This window comes from Leopardus geoffroyi, chromosome D2 (assembly GCF_018350155.1).
Source record: "Leopardus geoffroyi isolate Oge1 chromosome D2, O.geoffroyi_Oge1_pat1.0, whole genome shotgun sequence".
In the NCBI taxonomy this organism is placed as follows: domain Eukaryota; kingdom Metazoa; phylum Chordata; class Mammalia; order Carnivora; family Felidae; genus Leopardus; species Leopardus geoffroyi.
This window is the reverse complement of record NC_059334.1, coordinates 58096724-58124705: the sequence shown is the minus strand read 5'-3', so window position 1 is coordinate 58124705 and position 27982 is coordinate 58096724. Positions and strand designations below refer to the sequence as shown.

At 37.5% G+C, this 27982-nt stretch overlaps 1 protein-coding gene and 1 long non-coding RNA gene across 3 annotated transcripts in view; one reads left to right on the top strand and one right to left on the bottom strand.

Annotated features, from left to right (window-relative positions):
- Window positions 1–27982, top strand: part of HPSE2 (heparanase 2 (inactive)) — a 671933-nt gene that overhangs the window by 463150 nt on the left and 180801 nt on the right. The window lies entirely within an intron of this gene.
- Window positions 413–27101, bottom strand: LOC123576929. Its single transcript, XR_006701642.1, has 2 exons — window positions 26971–27101; window positions 413–607 (listed from the first exon to the last, which is right to left on the bottom strand). It is a non-coding gene; the product is annotated as an uncharacterized LOC123576929 (long non-coding RNA).

Here is a 27982-nt window from a genome sequence, read left to right as displayed (position 1 = left end):
TGGGTGGCGCAGTCGGTTAAGCGTCCGACTTCAGCCAGGTCACGATCTCGCGGTCCGCGAGTTCGAGCCCCGCGTCGGGCTCTGGGCTGACGGCTCAGAGCCTGGAGCCTGTTTCCGATTCTGTGTCTCCCTCTCTCTCTGCCCCTCCCCCGTTCATGCTCTGTCTCTCTCTGTCCCAAAAATAAATAAACGTTGAAAAAAAAAATTTAAAAAAAAAAATAAATAAAATGCTTTTGAAGTAGAACACATAAAGGCCCAACGATCATAATGTAAATTAACTTATTCTTGTGTAACAAGAGACAGAAAAGGGTTGTGGTTCTTTCTTAGTCCCTCCTCCATTACTTCACATAGTGTTTTGTATGCGATTAGTGTTCACTAAATCATGAGAGAGAAATGGAGAAGACACACGGAAGACACATATGACTATCTGAAGACATTTTATTTTATCTTATTTTATTTTTCCTGGACCAGAGTTTGGGTGTGAGAGAACAAAAGGCACTGACATGTTTGTCAAAGATCATGATCCATACAGTTTTATGAATTTCTCCCTCAGATTCATGGGATATTTTTAGCTGGCACATTCTCCTTCCAACACTCCTGGGAATATCTGTAAGAACAAAGCATTTTTCCTGCAGTTGTACTAAGAATTTTAATTAACAGAAAACAACGCATAGCCCTAATATCAGATTTAGTGGACAGATTGCAAAAAGATGCTGATTAATCCGGCACAACCTCATTTTTCAGAATCTATTCAATTAACAGTTGCTTTTTGCTCACTTGCTTCTGTACTCAACTTCAGTTTTCCAAGAGCTACACTGTGAGTGAGTTTAGCAGACAGACAGGAAAATCCTCTTGACTCCCTCCCAGTCTCATCACTTCCTCTTCTCTCCCCTCAGTGCTGTCTCTACCTCCCTTTCCTCAGATTATAATCATTTACTGCCTCCTGGAACCCTCAAGTCATGTGGTAGCTGTTGCTTGTCTCCTGTGCTCTCTGCCCAAGGCACACACATTATTGAAGTTACAATTGCATTGTCTCCAGGAGGAAGGGAATTGATATATTTTTGTAGGAAATTGTTATTTTATTTCACTTCTTTACTTCTCAACTTCTTTGGAACTCTTAGAGCTTCTCAACCCACTCAATCTTCCCAATGCCCTACCCAATTTTATTTCATTGTTGAATCACTGTCTTTTAAATTGTTGTATTGTTTTGTAGTACAGAAGAAATACCATCCTACTTGAAATCCAGAGATCTTAGGTTTCTACCTATAATCTGCTATTAACAAGTTGTAGACCCTTAGGCAAATCAATTTAATTTTTCTGAGCCTTCACTTCTTCATCTGTAAAATGAGGGTAACATCATATACCTTGTAGCATAATTGTAAGAGAAAAGGGAGATAACACGTTAAAGTATTAGGCTGAGCCATATAAAATTGCCAACGTTGACTGTTCTTGACCCACAAGAAGGGCAATTTCGTGTGGTTCAACCTAACATCAAATACAGACCATTGTAAATGGAGGACATTTGACAAATGTTGAATGTGAATCTGTCTCAACTGGGAGAAAAGTGTCACAATGATAATACAGGGTTGTTTTTCAGAGACCTTCCCTGATCACACTGTAAAACACGTGCTTTACTCCTGAAGCACACCTTTAACAAAGTGGTGAACTGTCTCCCCATACCTTGGCCCTGAGGATAAACCAACTCGCCCCTCCCACCCAACTCGCCCCTGAGGATAAAACACGAAGTTTCAAGGCCACAGTGTTTTCAGGATCTCCAGAAAAGAATAACTTCAAATACAATACCTTTAAACTTTTCAACAGTCTTACTAAAGTTAGATTGTTATATAATTAATAAAAATTATGTATAGCACATGTATTAAGAGTATTGTTCCTGGAACTCTGCTTTTGGTCAAAACAATATTATTTTATTTTGTAGATGATGAAAAAGAGGTTGTGAAAGGTAAAAGCATTTAATCAGTTTATCTTTATCTATAATCAATGCTTTTATTATCTTCATATATAATTATTTTATCTTTGTTATCTTTATTATAATTATAACTTTGCTTATAATTTATTATAATACATCTCTACTACTTTATAATTTATATTTATCATTAATTATATAACCATTTAGTATATTTAGTTACTAGCAGAGCATTTATTAGAACCTAGGTTTCTAGAATTTCATGTCTTCTTGTATTTCTTTACTCAGTTGGACACATACTTATTGAGTACCTGCTAGTTGACAGCTCTGTGCTCTTTCTGTTTAGTCCTGTGGTACAGTTTACTGGCTTGTATGCCAGTCGTGCTCTCCACCTGTGCCTGGGTTTACCCTGGAAAGGTCTATCTCTGAAGTTGTTTTTAGTCTGTGAAATTAGGTGCTTAAGCAGAGTCACCTCTAGGTTCCATTTTAGTTTTAGATACAATTCTAAGTAGAAGCAAAACAAGTAATTGCCAAATGTCACTATAATAATGATGCTGCTTTTTCATATTCCACCCAAAGAGGTGAAATAAGCATCTGTAAATGGATTGGAAACAAGATTGGTTCACTGTCTAATCAATTTTGTGGTGACACAATGAGGTACTTTGTAATCAGGTATTACATTTACATTGGATTGAAGTAAATAAGAAGGTGAAGTAGAAGATAAAAGAGCAGAAGAACAGGAACAGGAAAAAGATAGGAAAACGAAAACAGTAGGGAAATAACAATACCCAAGTGTGCTTGCTGTCTTTATCTTTTGTCTCTGGTAGATTGAAACTGTTGAAACTATTTACAGTGCATTTTCTAAAAGGGCTTTTATTTTTGTTAGCATTCACTAGGAGGACAGTTAAAGGGAGATGAAAAGTGGGAATGCTAAAAACAAACTTACCCCTTAAAATGTGACCAGTTTTCCCACGGCTAAGCTTGCCTTTAGTATCCACATTAGGAGATGTTGGATTTGGGGAGAAATGCCACCTCCTTCATATTAGCTGGAAATGTACCCACCTCAGGTGGTCCAGAATGAAAGTTTTACGTGTCCTAGAATGGTTTTTTAAAAATTAAATCGCTGGCTTACTTTATGTCCTCAAGTGGTAACTTAATTAACTAAAATGTGAAAAATCAAGGAGGCAGGAAATGATTATATTTCATGCAGGTCCCAAAAGCAGTTAGTGCCAACTCTTCTAATGTCAGTTGGCCATCAACCAGCATTTCAGGGCCAGCTGGCACTGTGACTAGTGCCTCTATGCCATGTATCTCAAGACCCCAGAACCTTCACAGTTAATTGACACACTTCTTGAATATTCTCATTGCCAAGGGCCCCAGGCTTGTACTTTTAGAGCCTTAGACATAAACTTTACCAGCATGGTTTATCCCTTGCAGGGCTGGCTTCATGGCTTTGTGACCTATGCAGTCACTGAGGGCTCTGTGCTCAGAACGGCCTTGCATTTGGTTTAATGCTCTGTGTCACCTTTGAAATTCTTAAACAAAGGATCTTGCATTTTCATTTTGCACTAGACTCCACAAGTTAGGTAGGCAGCCCTAATTTCTTATAACCATTTTTAGCCTTTTTTTGTTGTTGTTCTGTTTTAAAATTTTTATTAAAATGCTTGACTTTGTTGGGATTATTATCAAATATCTATCCACCCTGGTACAGCAAGGGGCATGAAGGAATAAGAAGTTAATAGCATGATTTAGTGTGATTCTGTTCTGCTCCCAAAATTTCAAGCACATTCCCCTTTCTGACTACTACTTCAGGTTAACCTTTCCTAAGTTGTTTTTACTTACAGAAACAGCCCTTTGCTTTCTTCCTGATGAAATTAATAGCTATATGTGTCACATACTTTATTATGTGCCTTGTACTTCATGTTTATCATCTCACTTAATCCTCACAACCACCATGGAATGTTGGTACTGTTTTCCCCTTTTTAACAATGAGGAAGGCAAGGCTCAGGATTTAAAGCTACCTCGGTCTGATTGTTTGTTTGCATCCCCAGTATCCTGTTACTTGAATGTCCTTTTTTATGTAAGACCAATATTTAGTTCTACTCGAGTCCTCTCTGAATGCCTCTCAACCCTGACCTCTTTCACTTTCTTTGTCTTGTCTCCTATCTTTTCTCATATTCTTGTTAATTTTTATTCCTCAGCTCTTACTCTTCCTCAACCTGGACTCTCTTTCTTACTCGCTCTCTAGTCCCATTGAAAATTCTTTTTTATTTTAAGGATTTCCTCTACATCCTTAATATTTTCACAAATAATCCCTTTGCATTCTCACCTTTTGCAATTTTATGACTCTGATATCATGTCCTAAGAATTTTGTAAGGGCACCTGGGTGGCTCAGTCGGTTAAGAATCCACTCTTGATTTTGGCTGGAGTTATGATCTCACAGTCCTGAGATCCATCGAGCCCCACCTCAAGCTCCAGGCTGGGCATGGAGCCTGCTTAGGATTCTCTCTCTCCTTCTCCCTCTGCCTCTCCCCTACTCACACTCTCTCTCTCAAAAAATAAAAAAAGAATTATGTAAACCAGGCATCACTGCAAGAAAGGATTAACTATTTTGCATACATTGTAGAGAATATTATTCTCCAAAGTAAATGAATCAGTTACAGCAGTTTTAGTATCATAGTCATTGCACATTGATTGATCACTCAGCCAACAAAGCAGATTAGATGATGTAGAATTAATGGCTTTCCTACATTAGACTTATAAATATTTATCAAACACCCCTGCATACTAATATTTTTTAAGAAAATGTAGTTGTTATTAGCATTCAATTATTTAAATTCATTCAACAAAGTTCCTATTGATTATATTTAAGAACATTGTATACCTGGCCTACTGACTCTCACCTAGACTGTCAATAATCTACTAACTAGCTGCCTCTTTTCTCCCTGCCCCTTTTCTATCTCACTTCCCAGGCCCTTCCAATCAGTTGCCGGTTGTTTTGTTTGTTTGTTTGTTTTGAGAGAGAGAGAGAGGGCACAAGTGAGCAAAGGAGCAGAGGTGGGGGTGGGGGTGGGGGTGGAGAGAATCCCATGAGGGGCAGAGAGAGAGAGAGAGAGAGAGAAAGAGGGAGAGAGAGAGATAGAGGCAAGGCTCACCAGAAGCAGGGCTTGAGCTCACCAGATGTGGGACTTGAACACCTGAACTGTGAGATCATGACCTGAGCCAACGTCAGATGCTTAACCGACTGTGCCTTCTGGGTGCCCACCAGTTATTTTTCTAAAATACTATCTGGTTATGTCATTTTTATGTTTAAAAACAGTGATTCACTTGGTGTCTATTTAATGAACACCTACTATGTGCCAGACATGTGATAGACACTAAGAATACAATAGAGAACAAAATAGGCAGAAGAATTTGCTGTCATGGTGATCACATTCTAAAGATAACTTCCTATTTTCTCCTTGGTAATGTTAACACTTTAGAACAACATACAGAGTTTATCATAATCTAAATGCCACTTAACTTTTCAGATCTGCCCCTCTCTGTTCTTCTACCTTTCTTACCCTGGGGCATGTTGTGCTCCATTTGGGGCAATGGTTCTTTTTCCACAGCATGCATGTTCATATAGTGCTATTTCTTCTCCCTGGGATGCCTTTCTTTTTCTTTCCCTTCTCTATCTTACAAAATCTTAGCTCTCCTTTATTTATTTATTTTTATTGTTTTAATTTAATTATTTATTTTTTTAAATTTACATCCAAATTAGTTAGCATATAGTGCAACAATGATTTCAGGAGTAGATTCCTTAGTTCCCCTTACCCATTTAGCCCATCCCACCTCCCACAACCCCTCCAGTAACCCTCAGTTTGTTCTCCATATTTATGAGTCTCTTCTGTTTTGTCCCCCTCCCTGTTTTTATATTATTTTTGTTTCCCTTCCCTTATGTTCATCTGTTTTGTCTCTTAAAGTCCTCATATGAGTGAAGTCTTATGATTTTTGTCTTTCTCTAATTTCACTTAGCATTATAGCCTCCAGGTCCATTGCAACGTAGTTGCAAATGGCAAGATTTCATTCTTTTGGGTTGCCGAGTAATACTCCATTGTGTATATATATACCACATTTTCTTTATCCAGTCATCCATCAATAGACATTTGGGCTCTTTCCACACTTTGGCTATTGTTGATAGTGCTGCTATAAACATGGGGGTGCATGTGTCCCTTTGAAACAGCACACTTGTATCCCGTGGATAAATGCCTAGTAGTGCAATTGCTGAATCATAGGGTAGTTCTATTTTTAGTTTTTTGAGGAACCTCCATACTGTTTTCCAGAGTGGCTACACCAGCTTGCATTCCCATTAGCTCTCCTTTAAAGTTAAGTTCCCATGTCACACTTTCAACTTCTTTAGTAAGCCTTTCTTAACTAATCTACCTCCCTCAACGTAGTAACTATTGATTTGTAACTTCCTCTTTCCCTTTCCTTTCTTGCTTTTTGAAACTGGAGCTTGTTCTTAAGGACTAAATTTAAAGATTCACAGAAAAATAAAAGAGGTAGTGGGCAGTACTATATTATTTGAAGATTGTTTATTCTCAATCAGTTGATTAACACTGGATGATATAGAGAGGTATTAGACAAGGTCCCATCTTTTAAGAAATTTACAATGTAGTAGGGAACATACAGTTCTTTACATGAAACTATAGCAAGAAATACAAAAGAGTAAATAATGGAGTGCTAATTTTGATGCCCCTAACTCCAGGCAAGAAATTAATGACCCCATTTTACAAGTGGGGTAAGTAAGGCCCAAAGAGGTTATGTGGGCTACTCAAAGTCATGGGACCAAATAGTAACAAGACAGACCAGAACCCAGGATTTTTCCCTCCTTGTACAGAACACTTTGTCCTACACTACCATCATTCAATCCATCACCAAATCCTCTTAGTTCTACTTTCAAAATATATCTAGATTCCAAACCCTTCTAACCATTTCCACTACTACTACCAAAATTCAAAACAATTTTTATTTTTCCCCAGACTATTGCAAGATCTCCTTGTTCTTCCTATAGCTTATTTTCAATAAGCAGCTAGAGGTATCCTACCATTTCTCTGCTCAAAATCCTTCAGTGTCTCTTCATCTGACCTAGAACTAAAGCCCTTAAGTTGACCTATAGGCCCAAGTTAACTGGCTCTCCTACTACTACCCTCCTACCCCCTGTGCAGTCCTCCTCCCTTGCTTACTGTTCCTTGAATATGACAGTCACGTTCTCATCTTTGGTGTTTGCATTTGCTTTTTCCTTTGTGTACAATACTCTTCCCCCAGAAATCTGCACGACTCTCATTTCTTTCAGGACTCTGCTCCAATGTCTGCTGACCAAAGTGGCCTTCCCTGGCTACTTTGTAAAAGAGCAATTTTCCCCCAGGCCAATGCTCCTTGTAACTCCTTTATCCTGCTTTATTTTTTTCTTCATAACATTTATCCCCACTCTGACACATTTATTTATTTTTCCCCCTTCTAGAATGTAAGTTCCGTGAGAACAGAGGCATTAATTCGTCTTACTCACTGGTATATCCCCAGTACCTAGAATGGTCTCTGGTACGTAGTAGATCCTCAATAACGAACTGAATGAGAGAATGAAAGGATTATTGGTGAAGACTGGTGGCCTAGTCAAACTGGTTTCCAATGTGCCCAGAACATGCCTTATGTTTTCTTGACTCCTAGAATGTCTAACATTCACACCTCTGCCATTGCATCTGCTCATCCTTTGTGACCAATATTATTCTCACATCCTCTGTAAATTTCAAATGACCTTCATCTGTCTCTAACCTCTTGTAGTTAGCATGGGGCAATTTATTTGACAACTCATCATACCTTAGTCTCTTCAATCTTTTCTTTGGAGTTCTTTGAATCTTTTAAAATTTATTTTACAAGTTTATATCATCTTCCTAGAGAGATTAGTGTTTAAAACAAGCTGTCCAAGCATGTGCTAGATGCTGATGATGCAGATGAGGTCCAAAGCCATCTGCTGGACTTCCTCTTGTTCTCTCTTACTTGGGAAAGCCTATCTTTTTTTCTACTCAGGCCTTCAACTGATGGGATGAGGCCCACCTACATTATAGAAGACACTCTACTTACTCAGAGTATACCAATTTAAACGTTAATCTCATCCCAAAATACTCAACAAGTTAACACATAAAATTAACCATCAATATCTGAAAAAAGTCACCCCATTATTAAACAAGTTTGTGAAAGCCTGGATTAATTACTTTTTGTTCATTATGGTCTTCTCAGAATCTAGTTTGGACTATCAAGTTGCAGGGTGTACACCCTTTGGGACTAGTGTTCCATGCATATACTTTGGGAAAATGCTAGACTGGGGTGCCTGAGTGGCTCAGTCGGTAACTGTCCTACTTCAGCTCAGGTCATGATCTCCTGGTTCGTGAGTTCGAGCCCCGCATCAGGCTCTGTGCTGACAGCTCAGAGCCTGGAGCCTGCTTCAGATTCTGTGTCTCCCTCTCTTTCTGCTCCTCCCCTACTCACACTCTGTCTCTCTCTCAAAATAAATAAATAAATAAATAAATAAATAAATAAATAAATAAATAAATAAACATTAAAAAAAAGAAAATGCTAGACCAAATGGTCATTAAGATTTTTTCCATTTCTAAAAGGTCAAAATACTAACTGATTGCTCAAGGCCACATGGCTGCATAGTATTAGAGCTTAGAACAAAACTTAGTTCTCTTAGAAATCCATTGCACAAGGCTATTTTTTGCAGCTTTGTTTGTAATAGCAAAAGATTGAAAAGAACTTAATGGTTTATTAGGAAGGAATTGGTTAAATGAAAATCATGGTATATGCATGGTATTATATACCACATAGCTTAAAAAAGAAAGAGGACGTTTTTTGTATACTAATATGATACAATTCCCAAAATGTATTATTTAGGTGAGAAAAAGAAAGCTAACAACAATGTATCTAGAATACTCTCTTTTGTGTAAAAATGTGTGCGTAGAGAAGAAGTAAATATATGTTTTACTTAACATTATTGATAACATTTTTTTGGCCTCCTAGGGAGAGATTTGGGTCACTAGGATATAGAGGTGGGAGGGAGGCTTTTCACCATACACCCTTTGTTCCTTTTGATTTCTGAACCCTGTGAATCTAGTACCTATTTAAACAAAACTTGAATAAATGAAAAGCAACTTCAAGTGATTATAGTGAAGCAGGGATGTGAAAACCACTGGTCCATATGTTGTCCTCCTAAACCAGAACCCCTTGAGCCTTCCATTATTCAAGTTTTATCATGCTACCTCCAGTGACTTTCCTTATGCATCCTTTGAAAAAGATAATTATGCTCCCCTCCCTTTCACACAGGCTTATGATTCCCAAGGCAGTACCAGTACTGGTTATTCTGTGTCTCCCAGACCCAATACAACCTGGGAGGAAGGCTGTATCAGGGCAAAGAGGACCCAGGGAATGGCTAGCAGCCAAAATTCAAGGTGGGCATGCCAACATGAGCCCTGGTCTCTGGTGCCAATTCAGTGCACTCCTTCCTTGCATTTCAACCTTCTCCTCTGGAAACTTGGGATGATAGGGCCTGACTTACTTGTATCATGAAAGTTTTGAGGTTCAAATGAGACTATAGATGAAATGTGCTTGGCAAACACAATGCGTTCCATATATATGGAAATGAGAGATTTGTTGTGGAGAGTAAACTACTACAGGTACATGACAGTAAAGCACCACTGTTCCTGGTGACTGCATCACCATTCCTCATAAAGGAAGCAGAAAGTGGCCACGTCTTCTTCAAGCTCTGGAATCTGAGTGTATAAGAGATATTATGGGGAAGCTGAAGCCCAGAGACACTGCTGATGCCAGGAATTACCTCCCCTGTTCAAATGAGTTCACTTGCCACCCCACTGACAAGGTCTTTCCTGTGGCCAAGAGAGGCTATGGTGTGTAAAGGGTGACTTTTAAAAGCTGCCTTTTTAATAGGGGTGGAATAATTTTAGAATTAGAACATGGAATTATTTTCAGAGGGGTTGGAAGGAAGCCCAGTAATGAGTTGTATGACCTTGGACCAATGATTTACCCTCTCTGGGTCTCAGTTTCCAAGTCTGTAAATGAGAAGGTCCTTAGGACCATGTAGTTCTTTCCAGTTCTAAAGTGAGAAAACTACCCATCAAAACTGGAAAAAAGAAAACAGAAACCCTAGACATTTGTGCAGTTCTTCACTCAAATTGTCATCAAATTTAAAAAATAAATTTGCAGTGAGAATATCGTGCTGAGAACCTCTGCAGGATCAGCTCTGTCTTGTTCATTAATACATGACCATTCTTTGCCCCTCGTGTGTACTTCAGTTCGATCTGCCCCACGAGCAGCACTTCCTCTTTTCATTGAGACAAACAAATAAATAACCAGTCTAGTAGCCAAGAATGAAATTAGTAGCAGGCAGAACAAATTAATTTTAAAGACTCTGCGACCAAATTTTAATTGAACTCATAACTTCCCTGTTCTTAGCCCATAATGCCTCACAAGTACTCAGTGGAGTTGGCCACATCTAGCTCCCAGGGAGGAAAATGCTAACAGTTGGCATCTATTGTCAGCTCTCCATTCCACCCTTAGAAAAGAACCCATTTCCTTATAAAATTTCTATTTCACTTTGGCCTGGGTTTTGTTTGTTTGTTTTCTTTAACTTTAAAGTTTTTTGTGTAGAAGTTTGTTCCAAGGAGACTCTTTATTGACTCTTTTTCTAAGATGAGAGGGTGGTTTATTATAAATTAAAGAGCCATTCATAGGGTCCTCTGACTGTCTTATTTTATAAGTCTGAAATAGCAGCAGAAATGATTATATGAAAAATTACTGTATCCATACTCATAATTAATAAGTATTAAAATGTTTTAAAGTTTCACTTATGATATTTTTATATAAAACGAAACATCACAGATATGAAATTGAAGTCAACCTGTTCTGCTAATTAGTCTCATGTATTCCCAGGGATAACCACTTATGTAACTTTAGATTGCATGCTGCCAGACTATATTTATTTTTATATTTTTACTAAAGCCAGGAAAATCTCTAAAGTATCTATTGTTTTGCTTTATGTGCTCTAAAGATGTACATAAATTCTATCATTGAAAATTATATATAATTATATAAATATGAAGTAAAAAGCCTGCTTATTCTGCAAATTGCTTTCTTTGCTCAACATGTTTTTAAGAGCTATGTGTATTATTCCATATACATTTATTTCATTTATTTTCTCTTCTGTACAGTATGATGAAAACCATTTCCTATCATAAGATCATAACGATTTATTTTTTCCTTAGATTTTTAAAGTTTTTTTAATGCTTAGGTCTAATTCCATCGTGAATATATTTTTCTTTATGAATATGAATTAAAAATCTGATTTCATAATTTTCTTCATCTAGTTTCTGTGCATTTGGATAGATTAATTACCAAGGATCTTACAGGTTTGCTAGTGTTGTGAATGTCATCTTTTTAATACATTTTCTAATTAGTTGTATTTAGTATTTGAGAACACTGTAGATTTCATATGTTCGTCTTTTAAGTAGCTACTGTGATAAATTTTATCACTAGTTACCAAAATTTTTCAATGATGTCTTTTAGATTTTCTATTGCAAATAATGATACATTTGTTTTTTTCTTTCCAATAGCCGTGTGCTTTTCTTTTTAATTTTTATTTTTTGAACTAGTTAATAGACCCTTCAATACAGTGTTAAATGGTAAGGACAGTAGAAGGCATCCTTGTCTGTTCTTCACTTGAATGGGAATGACTTAATTTTCATCATAAAGTATGTTTTCTCTGGATTTTTGGTAGACGGTCTTTATCAGGCTCAGAAGATTTAACATCCAGGTCCATTATTAGAGTGGTTTTATTTATTTATTTTTTAAGTAATGGAAATTGCAAATTTTCTTCCACTTTTTTTTTGATCCCCAATTGAATTTTTAAGAAAATAGTTAATAGATTTTTTTAGTACATTTTTAGATTTACAGAGCAGTTGCTCATAGTACAGGGAATTCCCTATACCCTGCCCATTCCCACTTACTACTCCCTACACAGAGTTTCCTCTATTAACATCTTGCATTAGTGTGGCACTTTTTTTTTATGGTTAATGAATCGATATTGACACATTATTCTTAACTGCAGTCCATAATTTAAAATAAAACTCACTCTTTATAAAGTTCTATGGGTTTTGACAAATGCATAAAGACACAGATCCACCATTACAGTTTCATATGGAACAGTTTTTTTTTATTTTTTTTTAACATTTATTTATTTTTGAGACAGAGAGAGACAGAGCATGAACAGGGGAGGGGCAGAAAGAGAGGGAGACACAGAATCTGAAACAGGCTCCAGGCTCTGAGTGGTCAGCACAGAGCCCGACGCGGGGCTTGAACTCACGGACCGTGAGATCATGACCTGAGCCGAAGTCAGATGCTTAACCGACCGAGCCACCCAGGCGCCCCTCATATGGAACAGTTTTAATGCCGTAATAATCCTCCAGGTTCCACGTGTGCATTCCTCCACTCCCTCCCACTGAATCTCTGGCAGTTGTTGCTCTTTTAACTGCTTCTGTTTTTTGCCTTTTCCAAAAATGTCATGTACTTGGAGTCACACAGTATGTAGCCATTTCAGACTGGCTTCTTTCACTTGACAATATGCGTTTAAGATTCTTCCATGCCTTTCTTGGCTTGGTTGCTCATTTCTTTTTGTCACTGAATACTATTCCTATTCCACTATATGGATGTACCACAGTTTGGTTATCCATTCATTTATGGAAAGACATCTTGGTTGCTTCCAGTTTTTGGTGATTATGAATAGGCTGCTATAAACCTTTGTGTATAACTTTTGTTCTGTTTTGTTTTTATCTTTTATTTTCTTTTGTTTTAATTTTTCAAATGTTTGTTTATTTTTGAAGGAGAGACAGAATGTGAGCAGGGGAGGGGGCAGAGAGAGTGGGAGACACAGAATCCAAAGCAGTCTCCAGGCTCTGAGCTGTCAGCACAGAGCTCAATGCAGGGTTCGATCCCACCAGACTTGAGATCACAACCTGAGCTGAAGTCAGATTCTTAACTGACTAAGCCACCGAGATGCTCCTGTTTTAATTTTTTAATTATTATTTATTTTTATTTTTTAATTTACATCCAAGTTAGTTAGAATATACTGCAATACTGATTTCAGGAGTACAGTCCAGCGATTCATCCCCAATGTATAACACCCAGTGCTCTTCCCAACATGTGTCTTCCTCAATGCCCCTTACCCATTTAGCCCATCCCATCACCCACAACCCCTCCAGCAACCCTGAGTTTGTTCTCTATATTTAAGAGTCTGTTATGTTTCATCCCCCTCCCTATTTTTATATTATTTTGGCTTCCCTTTCCCTACGTTCATCAGTTTTGTATCTTAAATTCCACATATGAGTGAAGTCATATATTGTCTTTCTTTGACTGACAAATTTCGCTTAGCATAATACCCTCTACTTCTATCCAAATCATTGCAAATGGCAATATTTCATTATTTTTGAATGCTGAGTAATGCTCCATTGTACACACACACACACACACACACACACACACACACACACATCTTCTTTATCCATTCATCTGTCAATGGACATTTGGGCTCTTTCCATACTTTGGCTATAGTTGATAGTGCTGCTATAAACATTGGGGTACATGTGTCCTTTTGAAACAGTACACCTATATACTTTGGCTAAATACATAGTAGTGCAGTTGTTGGGTTGTAGGGTAGCTCAATTTTAATCTTTTGAGGAACCTCCATATTGTTTTCCAGAGTGGCTGCACCAGTTTGCATTCCCACCAGTAGTGCAAAAGAGTTCCCCTTTCTTCACATCCTCACCAATATCTGTTGTTGCCTGAGTTATGAATGTTAGCCATTCTGACTATTGTGAGGTGGTATCTCATTGTGGTTTTCATATATATTTCCCTAATGATGAGTGGTGTTAAGCATTTTTTCATGTGTCTGTTAGCCATCTAGATGTCTTCTTTGGAGAAGTGTCTGTTCATGTCTTTTGCCCAATTCTTCACTGGATTATTTGTTTTATGGGTGTTGAGTTCGATAAGTTCTTTATATATCTAGGATACTAACCCTTTATCTGATTTGTCATCTGCAAATATCTTCTCCCATTCTGTTGGTTACCTTTCAGTTTTGTTGATTGTTTCCTTCCCTGTGCAGAAGGTTTTTATGTTTATGAGGTCCCAATAGTTCATTTTTGGTTTTGTTTCCCTTGCCTCTGGAGACATGTTGAGTAAGAAGTTGCTGCGGTCAAGGTTAAAGAGGTTTTTGCCTTCTTTCTCCTCTAGGATTTTGATGGCCTCCTGATTTACATTTAGGTCTTTTATCTATTTTGAGTTTATTTTTGTGTGTGGTGTAAGAAAGTGGTCCAGGTTCATTTTTCTGCATGTTGCTGTCCAGTTTTCCCAACACTATTTTCTGAAGAGACTGTCTTTATTCCATTGGATAGTCTTTCCTGCTTTCTCAAAGATTAGTTGGGCATATATTTGTGGGTCCATTTCTGGATTCTCTATTCTGTTCCATTGATCTGAGTGTCTGTTTTTGTGCCAGTACCATACTGTCTTGATGACTACAGCTTTGTAATACATCTTGAAGTCTGGGAGTGTGATGCCTCCAGCTTTGGTTTTCTTTTCATGATTGCTTTGGCTCTTTGGGGTCTTTTGTGGTTCCATACAAATTTTAGGATTATGTGCTCTGTGTGAAGAATGATGGTGTTATTTTAATAGGGATTGCATTGAATATGTATATTGATTTGGGTATTAGACATTTTCACATTATTTGTTCTTCCAATCCATGAGCATGGAATATTTTTCCTTTTGTGTGTGTGTGTGTGTGTGTGTGTGTGTGTGTGTGTGTGCTTTGATTTCTTTTATAAGCTTTCTATAGTTTCCACTGTATAGATTTTTCACCTGGTTAGGTTTATTCCTAGGTATTTTATGGTTTTTGGTGCAATTGTAAATGAGATCAATTCCTTGATTTCTCTTTCTGTTGCATCATTATTGGTGTATAGAAATGCAACCAGTTTCTATGCATTGATTTTAAATCCTGCAGTTGGATTTAAATGGATCAGTTCTAGCAGTTTTTTTGTGGAATGTTTTGGATTTTCCACATAGAGTATCATGTTGTCTGTGAAGAGTGAAAGTTTGACTTCCTCCTTGGAGACTTGGATGCCTTTTATTCCTTTGTGTTTTCTGATTGCCGAGGCTAGGACTTCCAGTACTATGTTGAACAACAGTGGCAAGAGTGGACATCCCTGTCGTGTTCCTGACCTTAGGGGGAAAGCTCTCAGTTTTTCCCCATTGAGGATGATATTAGTGATGGGTCTCTCATATATGGCTTTTATGAACTTGAGGTATGATCCTTCTATCCCTACTTTCTTGAGGGTTTTTTATCAAGAAAGGATGCTGTATTTTGTCAAATGCTTTCTCTGTAACTATTGAGAGGATCATGTGGTTCTTGTCCTTTCATTTATTAATGTGATGTATCACATTGATTGATTTGTGGATATTGAACCAGCCTGAATCCCAGGTATAAGTCCCATTAATAAATCTTTTTATTGTTGGATCCAGTTGGCTAATATCTTGTTGAGGATTTTTGCATCCTTGTTCATCAGGGAAATTGGTCTATAGTTCTCCTTTTTATTGGGGTCTTTGGTTTTGGAATCAAGGTAATGTTGGCCTCATAGAATGAGTTCAGAAGTTTTTCTTCCATTTCTGTTTTTGGGAACAGCTTCAAAAGAATAGGTATTAACTATTCTTTAAATGTTTGATAGACTTCCCCTGGAAAGCCATCCAGCCCTGGACTCATGGTTTTTGGGAGATTTTTGATTACTAATTCAATTTCTTTACTGGTTATGGGTCTGTTCAAATTTTCTATTTGTTCCTGTTTAAGTTTTGGTAGTTTATATGTTTCTAGGAATTTGTCCATTTCTTGCAGATTGCCCAATTTATTGGCATATAATTGCTCATAATATTCTCTTATTATTGTTTGTATTTCTGCAGTGTTGGTTGTGATCTCTCCTCTTTCATTCTTGATTTTATTTATTTGGGTCTTTTTCTTTTTGGTCAAACTGGCTAGGGAGTTATCAATTTTGTTAATTATTTCAAAGAACAAGCCCCTGGTTTCATTGATTTGTTCTACTGCTTTTTTGTTCTGTTTTGTTTTGTTTCAATAGCATTGATTTCTGCCTTAATCTTTATTTTTTCCCATCTTCTGCTGGTTTGGGGTTTTTTGTTGTTCTTTTTCCAGCTCTTAAAGTGTAAGTTTAGGTTATCTGAGACCTTTCTTCCTTTTCTAGGAAGGCCTGGATTGCTATGTACTTCCCTCTTATGGCCACCTTGCTGCATCCCAGAGGTTTCAGGCCATGGTGTTATCATTTTCATTGACTTCAATGTACTTTTTAATTTCCTCTTTAACTTCTTGGTTAACCCATTCATTCTTCAGTAGGATGTTCTTTAATCTCCAAGTATTTGTTGTCCTTCCAAAATTTTTTGTGGTTGATTTCGAGTTATAGTGTTGTGGTCTGAAAATATGCACGGTATGATCTAGATCTTTTTGTATTTGTTGGGGGCTGATTTGTGTCCCTGTACGTGATATCTTCTGGAGAACATTCCATGTGCACTTGAGAAGAATGTGTATTCCTCTGCTTTAGGATAAAATGTTCTGAATATATCTGTTAAGTCCATCCTGTCCAGTGTGTCATTCAAAGCTGTTGTTTCCTTGTTCATTTTCTGCTTAGATGATCTGTCCATTGTTGTAAGCGGGGTGTTGAAGTCCCCTACTATTATGTTATTATTGTCAATGAGTTTCTTTGTTTGTGATTAATTGATTTATATATTTGGATTCTTTTACGTTGGGGGCATAAATGTTGACAACTGTTATATCTTCTTGGTGGATAGACCCCTTAATTATGATATAAAGCCCTTTATCTCTTGTTACAGTCTTTATTTTAAAATCTGAATTGTCTCATATAAGTATGTCTACTCTGGCTTTCTTTTGTTGACCATCAGCATGATAGATTTTTCTCCATCCCTTTACTGTCAATCTGAAGGTGTCTTTATGTCTAAAATGGGTCTCTTGTAAACAGCATATAGATAGATAAGATGTTTTATTATCCATGCTGTTTCCTTATGTCTTTTGATTGGAGCGTTTAGCCCATTGACATTTAGAGTGAGTACTGAAAGATATGAACTTACTACCATTTTGTTGCCTGTAGAGTTGCAGTTTCTGGTGGTGTTCTCTGGTCCTTTCTAGTCTTTGTTGTTTTTGGTATTTTTTGCTTTGTTTCATCTTTTCTCCCTTCATAGAGTCCCCCTTACAATTTCTTGCAAGGCTGGTTTAGTGGTTACAAACTCCTTTAGTTTTTCTTTGTCTGAGAAACTCTATCTCACCTTCTATTTTGAGTGACAGCCTTGCTGGATAAAGAATTCTTGGCTGCATATTTTTCCAATTCAGCACGTTGAATATATCCTGCCACTCCTTTCTGGCCTGCCAAGTCTCTGTGGATAGATATGTTGTGAACCTGATCAGTCTTACCTTATAGGTTAAGTACTTTTTTTCCCTTGCTGCTTTCATAATTTTTTCCTTGTCTATGTACTTTTTGAATTTGACTATCATATGTCCCATTGATGGTCGGTTTTTGTTGAATCTAATGGGAGTTATATGTGCTTCCTGGATTTTGGTGCCTGTGTCTTTCCCCAGGTTACAAAATTTCTACTATGATTTGCTCCCATAAACCTTCTACCCCTTTTTCTCTTTCTTCATATTCTGGGACCCCTTTGATTTGAATGTTGTTCCCTTTCAATGAGTCGAGTTCTCTAATTCTTATATCATGCTCTTTTGCCTTAGTTTCCGTCTGTTGTTTTTTTTTTTTTCTGCTTCATCATTCTCCGTAAGTTTGTCCTCTGTATCCCTAATTTGCTGATCTGCTTCATCCACCCTTGCTGCCATGGTACCATTTGAGATTGCACCTCAGTTATAACATTGTTAATTTCATCCTGACCAGATTTTACTTTTTTTTATCTACACAGAAAGAGGTTCCATGCTTTTTTCAACCCCAGCTAGTATTCTTATTATTGTGATTCTAAATTCTGGTTCAAACATCTTGCTTATATCTGTGTTAAGTCCCTAGCTGTCATTTCTTCCTGTTCTTTCTTTTGTGGTGAATTCCTTCATTTCATCACTTTGGGGGATGTAAAAGAATTAATAAAGTAAAAAAATTAAATTAAAAAAATTAAAAACAACACACAAAAAAACAAATGAAGCTAGATCCTAGGTGTGTTTTGGTCTGGTTGTTGAAAGAAGCTTGATAGAAGAGAGAAGAAAGGGAAAGAAAAGAAGAAAAGAAAAGAAAAGAAAAGAAAAGAAAAGAAAAGAAAAGAAAGGAAAAGATAAGATAAGGAAAACATTCGAATATTTTTAAATGTATACAATAAAATAGAATAAAATAAAATGAAGTATGTAAAATATACTAAAAACTTTACAAAAATATAGTAGACAAAAGTAAAAAAAATCTTTTTTATACAAACAGAAAATAAAAATAAATTTTTTAATCTTTCTGTATCCAAGAATAAGAAAAGAAAAAACATGAATAGATGAACCATCGAACAGAATGAAATCTGAACAAAATTACATCCAGTTTCCCCTAGAAGTCAAACTATGAAGCACTTTATAGTCCATACACTGAGCAGTGGGAGAGACTTGTGATTGTCCTCTAGGGCTTGGTTTGTGCCTTGGACAGGACTTGGTGTAATGACTCTGTTCTCCACTAGGTGGAGCTGCTTAGCTTACTGGGGTGGTTCAGCTACCATGTGGCATGCCTACCAGTGTAGGCACATCTGCAGGGGAGGTGAAAATGGCATCACATAGCTTCCTAGTCTCTAGCATCACAACACTGTGCTCATGACACCAGCAACCAAGCACCCGTCTTTGTCTCCAGCTTCCATCCACTCCCTGCTTCTACACTGTCCACAACCAAGTCGTCAGTCTGCCATGTGGGCACCTCCTTCCCAAATTTTATCTCAAATGGGGCTGTTTCCAAACCCCTCATTTCTGAGAGCCCTATGGCTTGAACCCACTCCGACCCTCTGGGAGAGGGTCTCAGCAAGCAATGGCCAGGTGCCGGCCCGCCCCCCAGAACACTTATGCCACCATGCCACTGCAGAGACCAAAAGACTGAACCTGGGTGGTAGCCCACCTCTGAAAAATTTCCCATGATCATGTAGCAGCAGCATTTCAGGGATTATGGTAAGTCACAACACACATCTGGAGCCAGGCTTCACCACCCCCTGACGTCTTTGTTCCAACACCAGCAAAAGTGGCTGTAATTTGGGGTCCCCTGGGACCTTTGCCTATGGGTAGGCTGCATGGGCTCTAACACATGTCCTCCCAGTAGGGGAACCACCTCTCCCGTGGCCCAAGGACCACTCAGACCTTCCTCTCTGCTCCTGGGGATTTGCCCTTCCCGCTTCCCATCAGAGCACCACCAGGTATTGAGCTGCGGAGTTTCTGACTCTGCATTTCTCTGTTTATAGAGTCCTAATGGTAATGAAACTTTCTCCTTTCTCCTTTCTCCCTTTCTTGTTCAGTTCCTTGCACATGTTTCCACTCTTTCTTTCTCTCCAGCTGCTTTCAGGGGGGAGTGCTTTTCCTGTACACTCCCCACTGTCTCTGTCTTCTCTCTGCAAGCAAAAACAGCTCCCCACCCTCCATGGCTTCTCTCTCCCCCAGTTCACCTCTCTGATCTGCATACCTGCAGAGTTCTATGGCTCAAGTAATGCATATTGTTGTGTTAGTCCTCAGATCAATTTTCTAGCTGTGCAAAATGGTTTGGTGCTGATCTAGCTGCATTTCAGGGATGAGAGAAGCAGAGAATTTCCATACTGCTCCACCATCTTGGCCCCTCCCTCATTTCTCTGTATGTCCAATTTATTTTCTGTATTTATCAAGATGATCCTGTGGTTTTTCTCCCTTAATATGTTAAGATAGTATATTGTATGGACAGTTTTTGATATTGAACTATGCTTTTATTTATAGGATGAACCCTATCTATACTGGAGTGTTTTTTTAATACATTGCTGTATTCTCTGTGTTTATATATTTTTTTTAATGTTTATTTATTTATATTAAGAGAGAGAGTGTGTGACCAGGGGAGGGACAGAGAGAGAGAGAGAGAGAGAGAGAGGGAGAGAGAATCCCAAGCAGGCTCCGATCTGTCAGCACAGAACCCGACATGGGGCTCTAACCCATGAACCATGAGATCATGACCTGAGCTGAAACCAAGAGTTGGACACTTAACCAACTGAGTTACCTATGCATCCCCTCTGTGTGTTAATATTTTATTTAAAATTTTTGTTTCCATATTCATAAGCTAAATGATCCTGTAATTTTGTTTTCTTTTACTGTTGTTTACTACCTTCAGAATCAGGGTTCTAGCATTCTAAAATGGTTTGAGTAGTTTTCCTTTTTTGTCTATCCTTTGCAGAAATGTATTTAATATAGGGATTATTTTTTTTTAAGTATTTTGTTAACTTGTTTATTGAGAGCTTCTATCTGGCCATGATGAAGTAGTTTGTATTGGACTGACCCTCCTACTAAAAACAACTCTAAAAGTTGATCAAATAATAAAATAATCTTTTGAAGGCACTGGACTATAACCAACACAGGGAGATTTGAGGGGCTGGTATCCTTAAAAGAAGGAAAATTCATAAAGTGAACCCCCTAGAATTTTTCCTAAAAATATTTCCATATTACAGCCTAGGGAAATACAGTTTAAGCAGCAACAGCATTCTTATTAGTCTGGGAATTCAGAGTTAGAATTTGGGGCCATCGGAGTGGCTGGGTACTAAAGGGCAAAATTCCAGAGAAGAGCAAAACACAGAGAAGGAGCCAAAAAATGTGACAAAATTTCCACAAGTCATGGGCCACTTCTTCAGCTGCATGTACAAGTATACATGTACCCCTAGAAACCAAGCAAAAACCAACACCTGAGAAGCTAACATGCTGCACAAAGATTTCAGCAACCACAGGGTGATAAAGAAACCAATTGGAGCTCAAGTCCTGTCAATGTGTAGAGGCTTTAATAAAGTCCCCTCATTTTTAGCTGTGGCTCTACAAGGCTTATACCTTAGAAGTAATGACTATGCCGGGGTGCCTGGGTGGTTCAGTCGGTTAAGCGTCCAACTTCGGCTCAGGTCATGATCTCATGCTCTGTGAGTTTGAGCCCTGCATCGGGCTCTGTGCTGACAGCTCAGAGCCTGGAGCCTGCTTCCAATTCTGTCTCTCTCTCTTTCTGCTCCTCCCCCGCTCACACTCCGTCTCCCTCTCCTTCAAAAATAAATAAACATTTAAAAAATTAAAAAAAAAAGAAGTAATGACTATGCCTTAGAAGTAAGGACAGTGTCATAGAGTAAGGCAAATGTGAAATAGACCAAACCTACTAAATAAAGCCTTAAAACCAAGCTTCAACAGAATCAAGGTAATCTGCTGGTATTCTATATCCTTTCCAGAAGAAAACATAACTGTCTTTGGAGAATGGAAAATCATCCATATCCTTAAAATTTTTTCATTTGTAACATCCAAGGTCCATTTGAAAATTATAGGCATGCTAAAAAATAGAACTAAATTGTATGTACACACTCAGGTGAGCTTGGAATTTAAGTTACCAGACAAGGAACTTTAAATAACTCTGATCAGTATGTTCAGGAAAATGTGAATGAAAGATGAAAAGTAGAGAATTTTATTTTATTTTTTTTAATTTTATTTTTAAAAATTTTTTTTTCAACGTTTATTTATTTTTGGGACAGAGAGAGACAGAGCATGAACGGGGGAGGGGCAGAGAGAGAGGGAGACACAGAATCGGAAACAGGCTCCAGGCTCTGAGCCATCAGCCCAGAGCCTGATGCGGGGCTCGAACTCACGGACTGCGAGATCGTGACCTGGCTGAAGTCGGACACTTAACCGACTGCGCCACCCAGGCGCCCCATAAAAGTAGAGAATTTTAAAAGAGAACTGAAATCTGTTTTACAAAAATCAAATGCACGGTCTAGAAGTGCAAACATATCTGAAATTAAGAACCCTCTAGAGGTGTTTATCAGCAGACAGGTTATAGCAAAAACAAAAACCAAAACCATACAATTAATGAACTTGTGGCCAGATTAATAGGAAATATAGCCAAAATGAAGCACAGGGGAAAAAAAGAATGGTGAAAAATGAGTGCATGGAACAGGAGGGATACAGTCAACTTTTACTATACCTAGAATTAGAGTATCAGAAAAAGAGGAGAGAATGTAACAGAAGCAAGTTTTGAAGACAATGACCAAGAAAATGTCACAAATTCAAGAAGCTCACATCTTCAAAAAGTTAACCATAGAATTACCCTATGACTCAGCAGTTCCATTCCTAGTTATATACCGCAATGAATTTAAAACAGGTATTCTTCAAACTGTAAACAAGTGTTCTTAAAAACAAATACTTGTATGGAAATGTTTATAGCAACACTATTGACAATAGCCGTAAGGTGGAAGCAGTCCAAATGGGCATGAATGGATGAATTGTGTAAACAAAATGTGGTATACCTGTTTGATGGAATAAGTACCTGATACATGACACAACATGGATGAACTTTGAAAACATTATGCTGAGTAAAAGGAGCCAATCACAATGGATCACATATTGTATGGCTCCATTTATATGGAATGCCAAGAATAGGCAAACCCCTGGGGACAGAAAGATTAGTGGTTTCTAGGGGCTGGGGAGAGAGGGGAATGGGAAGTGACTGTTTAATGCATATGGGGTTTCCTATTGGGGTGAAAATGTTTTGGAACTAGATAGCAATGATGGTTGCACAACATTATGAATGTAAATGCCAACGAATTATAAACTGTAAAATGGCTAATTTTATGTTATGCAATTTTGCCTCAATTGAAAAACATTTAGAGAAGAAGCTTATTAAGTTACAATAAGGATTCATTCATACGAAGAAAATCACACCTGAATAATAATAGTTATACTGCTAGAAAGTAAAATTAAGTTTTTACTTACATTTTTACATTACTTAACATAATGTTTTCAAAGATCATCCATGTTGTGTCATGTGTCAGAACTTATTCCATAAAACAGGTATACCACATTTTGTTTACACAATTCATCCATTCATGAATATTTGGACTGCTTCCAATTTATGTCTATTGTCAATAGTATTGTTATTGAAACAAAAGTCATTTTATTATCTTCCAGTTTCTATAGTTTTTATTGGAAAGTCAAATGTGGTAATATGATCACTTTTTTGGAGGTAAAGTCCATTTTTTATTTGGCTGCTTTTAATATTTTTGCTTGATCCATACCTCACACCATGAACAAAAAATATTAATTCAAGAGAGATCACAGGCCTATATGTGAAGGATAAAACAATAACACTTCAGAAGAAAATAGTATATGCTCATGACCTTGAAGTAGGCAAAGATATCTTAAGTAGGACATAAAAATCATTAACCCGGGAAAAAAGATTGAATAACTGGACTTCATATCAGTCAACAATGTTCATTAAATTAAAAAAAAGAAAGATGCCATACAAGAGTGGAAAGACAAGTCACAAACTGAGAGAAGTTATTGGCCATGTAAATATAACAAAAGGTTTGCATGGAGAATATATAAGACATTCCTCCTAGTCAATAAGAAAAGAGAGTGAATTTGATCTTAAAAAAAAGCAGCAGACATGAACAAGTGCTTCACAAAATTCCCTGTTTCAGGTATGGAGCAACCCTCTGAGATTTCTGGTATAAGATGTGGCCCCCAATTCCTGCCCTTGTGGCCAATGCCTGATCCAGGTTCTCTTGATTCTATTCAATTACCATTCTGATTTTGAGTCCTTATTTACTGCTACTATTTGGGACTTTCCTTTCATTGCAAGTTTAGCTAATAGTCTTTGTTTTATTTGTACAGCATCTTTACATATTTAAGATCGGAGCAGGGATTCCTAGCATACACTCAGTCATGTGCAATTACTTAGAAGTCCAAATTACATTTTTATGAAGTCAGTTTAGATTACAGTGAGTGATATCGCCTTGAATTGTTTCTAGATTCAATACTTTATATTACTATAAATTATAGTGCACACAGTAGATTAGAAGAGTTCACAGAAAAGAAAGCTATTTAGAGTAGGAAGAGTGAAATAAAGAAATATGGGGGTTTATACAGCTGCTGGAAACGAGTGTTGGAAGGCCAAGTGTATTTTGAGCACCTTCTTTGCTGCTTGATCTTACTTTGAACACTTGCTGTTTGTCACTAGGGACCAGGTGGGCTTTTGTTTGTTTTATATAGGCAAAGTATCTAATAATTTATCACGCTCCACTGATTTGCAAAGTTTGGATCTACTCACAAATCATATTACCTGGGATGATGGTTAAAATGTAGATTCAGGGGCTTTGCCCAGGGTCACAGAATCTACATTTAGCATACTTTGTGTGATGATGATTCATATACTTATGTATGAAAATCATTACAGATAGGTACCAGAGCTAGGTATGTTAACCCTACTAATGGTGATTGTAAATCAACTGTGGGAAACCTGGCTGATAATGTTTAGTCCAAGAGGATAACTGGTAGTTTTCTAGTGTTAGAGAATTTTAATTGTTTGGGGTGGCAGGGACTAGCAGCCTATGACCTGAAGGACAAATCCAGCCCATCATGGGTTTTTGTATAGCCAGTGAGCCTTACAAAATGCTATTTGCATTTATAAATACTTTTAAAAAATCAGAAGAAGAAGAAGAATACTTTGTGATGTGAACATTCTATGAAATTCAGATCCTAGTGTCCGTCAGTAAAGTTTTATTGGAACACACTTATGCCTATGAAGTTATGAATTGTCTGTAGCTGCTTTTGCATTACCAAATAAGAGTTGAGAAGTGGCAACAAAAACCAGATAGCCCCAAGGCCTAAATTACTTATTACCTACCTTTTTACAGAAAAAATTTGCAGGCCCCTTGGCAAAGCTATAGGCCTTCATGTACTATGTAGGCCTGTCAATCTCCCCATAATCCTAAATCAGCCTCCACTTCTCTATCAACCTCTAACCCTCTCCCGTCCTGCAACACTCCATACACACCCTGACAGAATGTCCTGCAGTGAATCTCTGGACTGCCTTCTTCATTGTGAAAGGAGAAAACAAAACTGCCCTGTTCTCATTCAGAAAGATCCCTTAAGTTCACTTACCTGTGAAGTATTCTGTGATCTTTGGAGAAAAAATGTTCTGGAAAGATCTGATTATATTAATTCAATTCCTACCAACTCTTGGGACCACTTATGAGAGCCAGCTCTAGCCCCAGGAAAACATAAAAATGTCTAAAAATTCTTAGAAGGGGAAATCCATTTACAACAAACTAAAGGTTAATAGATTCATGATTCAACCTCAAACTATATTATATCAAATAAAACATTTGACCTGACAAAGAATAGAGTGTTTTTAAAGTTGCTAGGAGAATAGGACTTCCTGAATTATTTGATAAAATTAAAGATGGATTTTGGAGAAAAGAAATAAAGCAGAAAATAAGACTAAGGGGCTTTGCTTTGCTTTGTATATATAGAGGACTAAATACATAGTTTATAAATTATTGAGTGTCTTTCCTTTTCTCACAGCTTCTTTCAGTCTTACTTCTGGTCACTTTTCTGTCTAAATAGAAAAATGAAAAAATAAATAATTGAGGAAATAAGAGTAAATAGAAAATTTAGAAGAATAATAAATCAGTGGGAAAGATTAACATTCTAAAATATGTATCAGCTGGTTTTATTCTCTTGTTAGTGATAGGCTACAAATTTGGTTCTGTGCTTCTAAGTAGGTAGCCAAAGCAAAGTAGAAAACAAAACATAGTAGTCATAAGTCAAAAACTAAACTAATTTTTCATGAGGAACATCATTTTCCTGTTACTAAGCCTTGAGATAAATTTTTCTGGTAGGTCCTTATAAAAAGTCTACCATGTGGTGATATGGATACTGTTTTACACACACACACACACACTACACACTTTTTTCTATCCTATTCTTTCAAAGGCATGGATGCAAAACCCACATTAAGGAAAAACCATAGCATAGGGACTGAGGCAATGCAAAACAACAGTAATTTCTCAATCTCATCCATAAATGAGAGTGTGAAAAATCAAACCCAAATAGAAAACTTACATGAGACCTTTGGGCAAGTCATTTTCTTTTGATTTGCTCATATGTTGGATATATCCCTGTATACATTTTTTGGACAATATTGTATGAAAATACAATTTCATTAATATTAACTGAAATAGGATTCTCATATGTATTGAGGGGACCCCAGTGTTATTCCACTCTTTGTCAAAGAGGAGTCGTTGATCCTTGAATCTGGAAAGGGACTTAGAAATAATTTTGATCAAAATGGCAAATATGTGGCTTCATTCCCATGGCAGACATGACTAATTGATCACGTTAATACACTGATTCACAATACAAGGTAGAGGGAAGGCTATTTCTCAACACCACCGTTAATGCTAGTACTGCCAGAAGATCAGTCCTGGCCTATAAAATAAGAATATTTTTGGGGCGCCTGGGTGGCGCAGTCGGTTAAGCGTCCGACTTCAGCCAGGTCACGATCTCGCGGTCCGTGAGTTCGAGCCCCGCGTCAGGCTCTGGGCTGATGGCTCAGAGCCTGGAGCCTGTTTCCGATTCTGTGTCTCCCTCTCTCTCTTCCCCTCCCCCGTTCATGCTCTGTCTCTCTCTGTCCCAAAAATAAATAAACGTTGAAAAAAAAAATTAAAAAAAAAAAAAAAGAATATTTTTAGTGGACTTCTGGTTTTAGCCCCAGCATGGAAAGAGCTTAGAAGTTTTTATTTTCATTCATTCAACAAGAAAAAGCTGAACAATTTGAAAATGAATGACTTTTCTTGGACCCATCAGAGAATTAAGATTGTAGGGCAAACCACCACCCTGAAAATCTGAAAAACTAGGTAAATCCAGGGAATCACCAAAATTTGCTTACCTGGAACAGAAAATGCTGAAGCCACAAACCTGTAGGAACAGTTTAGTGGTAATTTTGATGAATTGTTAGAGACTTAGTGTAGAGTAGCTTGAGAGTGGAGGCTATAGTCTCAGCACCTCCCCCCCTCTACACCCCCCCCCCACCCAACACACACACATACCTTTTGTGGAATCCAGAATTTCCTAGTAGTTCTGGTAGGGGGAGGGTAAGAGTAATCATTATGAAATAGGACCAGAACATTCTCTCTATAACAAAAGCCAGCTCTCCAAGGGGAAAAACATAAACAGAACCTTATCCCAACTGGGGGAGGAATCCCTTTCACTGTAGCCCCTTTTAGCCTTTCTGTCTCCCCTAGAGGTAAAAAGCTATTCCACTGGAAAAAATTGTGAAGTTTATAGCCCAGAGATATAGACCCACTAAAAGACTAAGATTTACTTATAAAGTTAGAGAATACTTTCTTTCCTCTGTAGTCAACCACCTCACAAATAGGGTTCCAGTATAACAGTGAATTATAGCTGAAAAGGCTGAAAGATACAGACTCTCTGAGAAGTAATTAGGGAAGCCTGAAGTCAAGAGAGGACAATAAACAAGGACATTAGAGGAATTCAAAGCCTCTGATACCTACAGCTATAGCAAATATGAAACATAGTCCAACTTACAGTGCAAATCCTCACACTAAAGATCTGTTTATCTCAGTTCCTATTACCCATTTCAGCATGTTGACCTTTATCAGAAAATTACAAAGCATACCAAAGGGCAAGGAAAAAACATAGTCTTAACAAATAAAACAAGCATCATAACTAGACCCAGATATGAGCTGGAATTATTAGACAGGAATTTTAAAATAACTATGATTCATATGTTAAGGGTTCTAATACAAAAAGTATGCAACATGCAAAATTGATGGATAATATAAGCAGAGAGATGGTAACTATACAAAAGAATCAAAAGTAAATATTGGAAATCAAAAGCACTGTAACAGAAATGAAGAATGTCTTTAAGGTGCTCATCA